Source organism: Panicum virgatum, chromosome 4K (assembly GCF_016808335.1).
Source record: "Panicum virgatum strain AP13 chromosome 4K, P.virgatum_v5, whole genome shotgun sequence".
In the NCBI taxonomy this organism is placed as follows: Eukaryota; Viridiplantae; Streptophyta; class Magnoliopsida; order Poales; family Poaceae; genus Panicum; species Panicum virgatum.
The window spans coordinates 40,700,886-40,706,717 of NC_053139.1; the positions used below are offsets into that span (position 1 = coordinate 40,700,886).

General features: G+C 41.7%; 1 long non-coding RNA gene across 1 annotated transcript; it reads right to left on the minus strand.

Moving 5' to 3' along the window:
* Positions 1 to 3,173: 3,173 nt before the first annotated feature.
* LOC120704046 lies at positions 3,174 to 5,096 on the minus strand. The gene is made up of 2 exons (XR_005687369.1): positions 3,815 to 5,096; positions 3,174 to 3,379 (listed from the first exon to the last, which is right to left on the minus strand). It is a non-coding gene; the product is annotated as an uncharacterized LOC120704046 (long non-coding RNA).
* Positions 5,097 to 5,832: the final 736 nt, after the last annotated feature.

The following is a 5,832-nucleotide window of genomic DNA, read 5'->3' on the forward strand; positions in this document are numbered from 1 at the left end:
GGGACAGTCAAACATGGGATACATGGCCTGCACCCACTGTTATGATGAGACCGATAGCATTTATTTGAAACACTGTAAGAAGTGCGTATACATGGGCCATCGCCGATTCCTTCCTACCGATCACCCCCTAAGAACCGAAGGGAAGCATTTCAAAGGAGAACCCGAAACTCGTCCTAAGCCTCTGTTCCGTAATGGAAAGCGTGTATTCTCGATGATCAAGAATGTGAAGGTAGTATTTGGAAAGGGTCCCGGTAGCCAACCTGTTCCCAAGGATGACCAGGGACATGTTCCAATGTGGAAGAAGAAGTCTATATTGTGGAACCTACCTTATTGGCAAGTCTTACAAGTTCGCAACGCAATTGATGTGATGCATCTGTCGAAGAATCTTTGCGTGAACCTACTAGGCTTTCTGGGAGTGTATGGTAAGTCAAAAGACACTTTGGAAGCAAGGCGCGACATGCAGCAGCTAGCTGGGCGACAAGGCTTGCAACCCGAGAAGAGAGACAAAGGATGCCACTATTTAAAACCTGCCAGCTATAATCTGAGCAAAGAGGAGAAGGAAAGTATGTTCGATTGCTTGAACAGTATCAAGGTCCCGTCTGGGTACTCCTCAAATATACAAGGCATAATAAATGTGAAAGAGAAGAAATTCCAAAATTTGAAGTCCCATGACTGCCACGTCCTGATGACACAATTACTTCCGGTTATACTGAGGGGTGTTCTACCGGAAAATGTGAGATTGGCAGTTGTAAAGCTTTGTGCGTTCATGAATGAAATTTCGCAAAAAGTAATTAATCCAAATAATCTAATAAAGCTGCAGAAAGACATTATCGAATGTCTTGTCAGCTTCGAGATGGTCTTCCCACCTTCCTTCTTCAACATTATGACACACCTTCTAGTTCATATTGTGACAGAAATAACTATCCTGGGTCCTGTTTTTCTACACAATATGTTCCCTTTCGAGAGGTTCATGGCCGTATTGAAGAAGTACGTGCGTAAATGTTCTCGCCCAGAAGGATGTATTGCTAAGGGCTATGGAACAGAGGAGGTCATTGAGTTTTGTGTTGACTATCTTCCTGATCTCAATCCGATTGGGCTCCTTGTGTCACACCATGAGGGGCGACTAAAGGGAAAAGGCACACTAGGAAAGAAATGTAATGTGAACATCCCTTGTAGTGAATTCAGCCAAGCGAACTTCACGGTTCTTCAGAATTCATCCAAGGTGGCTCCATATATTGACGAGCACATGAATATTATACTGTCTGAAAATCCACAGAAGAATCTTGCTTGGATTACACGCCAACATATAAAAACTTTTGACGGCTGGTTCAGACGAAAATTATTGGGCAAAAACACAGTTGATCAAGAACTTCAATGGCTTGCTAGGGGACCATCAATCACCGTCCAGCAATACCAAGGGTACGAAATCAATGGGTATACATTTTACACGAGAGCTCAAGACAAAAAAAGCACCAACCAAAACAGTGGTGTCCGTATGTGTATAGTAAACAGTAATGGAGAAAAGAACAATTACTATGGTGTCATAGATGAGATATGGGAACTTGAATATGGACCCATAGTTGTCCCTCTGTTTCGTTGCGAATGGGTGGTTGGAGGAGGCGTAACGAAGGACCGGTATGGGATGACCATAGTTGACTTTAAAAATATTGGATATAAAGATGAACCATTCGTTCTAGCCAAGGATGTGACACAAGTGTTCTATGTGAAGGATATGTTGAGCAAACCGAAGAAAAAGTCGGATAAGACGCCTGAAGCAGACAAGGCTGGAAATGAGCCGAAACGGCACATAGTTCTTCCAGGAAAAAGAAAAGTTATTGGAGTTGATGATATTTCGAACAATTCGGAAGATTATGACCAGATTGATGACCTTCCTCCATTCTCAGTTGACGTTGACCCCAGCATCCTCTTATCCAAAGAGGACATGCCTTACTTACGCCGTGATCACGCGCAAGGCACTTTCGTCAAAAAGAAGATCATCAATGTTGCAGTAGATAATGATAATGAGTAGTAGTTTTATATAAATTATATATTGTATTTTCTCATTAAGTGATGTAATGTAACACATCGTGTCGTATTTATCTCAATTCTCGATACTATTCATGCAATTAGAACACAATATCATCTTCAGATAATATTATATTTTTGCATGGTATAAATATTATTTACTTTCACTAATTTTGCATTACTAGAAGCGTTGAAACATTAAATTACAAATAAATAATCAAGTAATTTGCGAATTGATTACATCATTGTATAAGCTATTACTGAAAAGTTTTTTGAATATTTTTGCATGGATAAAAATGAAATATTTTCGATTTATTATGAATAACAGAAGCATATATACATATAAACCGTATAAACTACACATAATTGATAATGCAAGCATATTCATTCATTTACTTCAATTACTATTTATTGTGTAGATATAATTAACAATATACTTAAAAAATCAAGACAACAATTTTTGTTTTGTTAATCTAATTATTAAGCCTATTACGAATAAATTTATTAATATTAAAAATTTTGTGTAAAAGAGAATTGGGGCGGGCAAAATTTGGTTCGCGCCAGGTGGGACAGGTTAGTGCCGGCTGGTAATTCTAGCCGGCACTAACGTACGAACGTTAGTGCCGGCTAGAATTACCAGCCGGCACTAACATGGCCAGATGACGTCACAGAGGGCACGTTAGTGCCGGCTGGTATTGTTAGCCGGCACTAACCGAGCACTCCCCCCATAAATCCCTTCTCTCCCACACTTCACAAAATTCAGATCGACGTTCGCCGCCGCCCCCGTCCCCGGCCGTCCCTCCCCCGCGTGCGCCGCCGCGCGTCGTCGTCGACCTCCCCGGCCAGGCACGCCGTGCCGGCCGCGCAGCACTCGCGTCCCCCGCCGCGCCAGCGCGAGCTCGTCCCCCGGCGCCGCCCCGACGCCGCCCTGCCCCGGCCCCGCGCGCTGCCCCGACCTCGTCGTCCTCGGCCGCGCCACTGCCCGCCTCGTCGTCGTCGCCGCCTGGTGCCTCGCCGGCGCAACCTCGTCCCGGGGCCGCCCCGACGCCGCCCCAACGCCCTGCGCTTCACCGGAAACGGCGCCGGCCTCCTCTTCGCCCAATCCCAGGTAAAGCTCTTGCTTCTTGTCTCATAAATATTTTCTAAAATTTGAGTGAACAGATTAGAGGAATATGCATTCCTTAATTCAGTGCAAATACAAAAACAGTCATCACTATACTGTTTTTTTAGACAAACAATCACTTGCACGGTTCCAAGAAAATTCAAAAGATGGTTTAGTGTGCCAACAGAAATGGATGAGAGGGAGGAATCCAATTGCTCAATTATTTCACTGGCTGTTTTCCATTCCCGTAGCCTGTTGCAGAGCATCAAAGGTCTCACTAGTTAAACTAGCAACAGTAGTAACCTCTCAAAAGAAATAGAACATCAAAGATGCATGAAAACAAGACAAAAGCATGACATGATCTAGATGATAATAGCTAAAGGTGCAGACTGCAGAGGCTCACTTTCTATAACTGCAAATGCTCAACAAGTCCAAAAAAAAGGAGATGCCACTGAATTACTGAACTACATTTGAACAGAGTAAGCAAACAAACAGACCTGATAGCCTCAAGCATCAGTTTGTGAATTAAAAAAATTTGATCTAACAGAAATAAGAGAGATCTCACCTACCACAAGGTTTTATCCTGCTATCTCAAGTGGTATCATAATAAATACAATTGTAATACAAAAGTTCATCTGCATAATACTATTTAATGTGGCAGAAACTAGAGATGGTGGATAAACATACATGCTGCATGAAGCTATTATCTCAAAATAAGCCTTTTGGTTCAACGGTATCTGTTTTTGCTTCATGAATTTCATCAACTGTAGGACCCTTTCAGGTTGGCTTCCATTATTCAATGCTTCCATGAGGGATGAACATACAATGTGCATACCATGTGAATGTATCAGGGGCAACATTAGATGATTGCATAATTTCAAAGTAAGCTTATTGGTGTAAAGTATATTTTTTGTGACACATGCGGCCCAGCTTAGGCCTTTTACAGTAGTGTTTGGATAATAGCCATGTACAAAGCAAGTGCGGTACTACGAAGATAACCTGCAAAAAAAAAGATATTTGTTTGTTTTCAAATATCAAATCATTTCTACTCAACCATAAAGACTAACACATTGTCGCTACTACAATTACCAAACCTGTGTGTCCCACTACGAAGTTGCTGGAGCCCCAAATTAAAGTCACATGGATAGCTGCCCAAACCAAATGAGTGAGGCGGCACTTGGAAAAAAACTGTCTCCTTTTGTCAGTACGATAAAAGGAGAACTTTTACTACCCTGCCAATTTGCTTAATGAGGATGCAATGTCTTTTGTTAAGATTATTACCCCTCTTCGAAGATTTCGCCAAAAGATTTTCATTTTTGCGGAGCTTTTAGTTTCTAGAGATGTTTGTTAATGTTTGGGATCTTATCATGGATTAAGGCTAGTAGTGTGTGTTGACATCCAAAATTAGTCCGACTCAAAATTAGATCAAGAAATATATATAGAGAATATCTTAATCCATGGTTTATAAATGAGGAAAATTATTCTTCCGAGAAAAATAATGCACTCTCTTTGTTTTTTATGCTCGGGGCTTATGCACTCTCTTTGTTTTTTATTGTTTCAGGTAGTGGAAATGGATCCTACGGACAACCAAGACGAGTTAATGCACGAGCTCATTCGTGGTAGTACTGGGCACATAGCTCCAGAGTTTGATGAGGACGAGAACGATGGCAGCCAATTTTTAAACTTGCATTATCATGGCGACGAGGAGCAAGATATTAGTGGGGAGGAAGAAGGAAATGTCGAGGAAGCCGAGGTATAAAAGTTTAGTGATTCTTTCAGGCATCAGGATAAACGTTTTGTCAATATATATGTTAGGAGCAAGATATGTTAGGTAACTATTTGTGTTATGTTGCTAGCTTTGTTGATGATTTCAGTCCTTGTGTAAGGAGTCGTGCTCCAGCTATAAATTCTTATGAATGTTTCAGTCAATAAGTTACCTAATATCATGATAATTTTCGATCTGGAACCCTTGCTTACGGGTTATGAAGGTTACGCATACCTGCCGCAACGTCCACTAGTTGCTAGCAACCCGCTTGATAAATTTGCGATTCTTTCAGGCATCAGGATCGACGAAGCCTAAACGGAAACGTGGCTCCAAGAGGAAGATGGTAGGATGTACGACCATCAAGGAGATCAACGAAGCAACCGGCGAGCCACTAGCCCCTGGTCAAATTAAGACAACATTTGTAAATCAATTGGGATATCTTGTTAGGGAAAGCGTCCCCATAAAGTATAAGCTTTGGAAGAAAAATAAAGTCTCTGATCGACCTGAAGATATCGTGCCAGATTCAGAGAAAGATTTGTTATGGAAAGAGGTGTCGTTGCACTTCAACTTTCCCCCAAGCAAAGCTGACAAAGTAAAGGGATGGGCATTTAAGAAGATGGCAATTCAGTTCGCCTCGTTCAAGAAAAAATTGGTCGCAAACTTTGTCAACAAGGGCCTCACACCAGATTTTGATAAAGTCTGGAAGAAGCAACGAGAGTGGTGGAATGAATTCGTGAATTACAAGCACAGTGCTGATAGCATGGCAGCCTCGATTCAAGGCAAAATGAATGCTAGCAAAAAGACAAACTTCCATAGACTTGGGCCTGGAGGTTATAAGGTTGCTGTTCCGAAATGGGAAAAGATGGAAAATAATTTAATTGTAAAAGGAATCGTACCGCAGACCTTGAGTTGGCCCAAACGAGCAAGGTATTACTTCTAT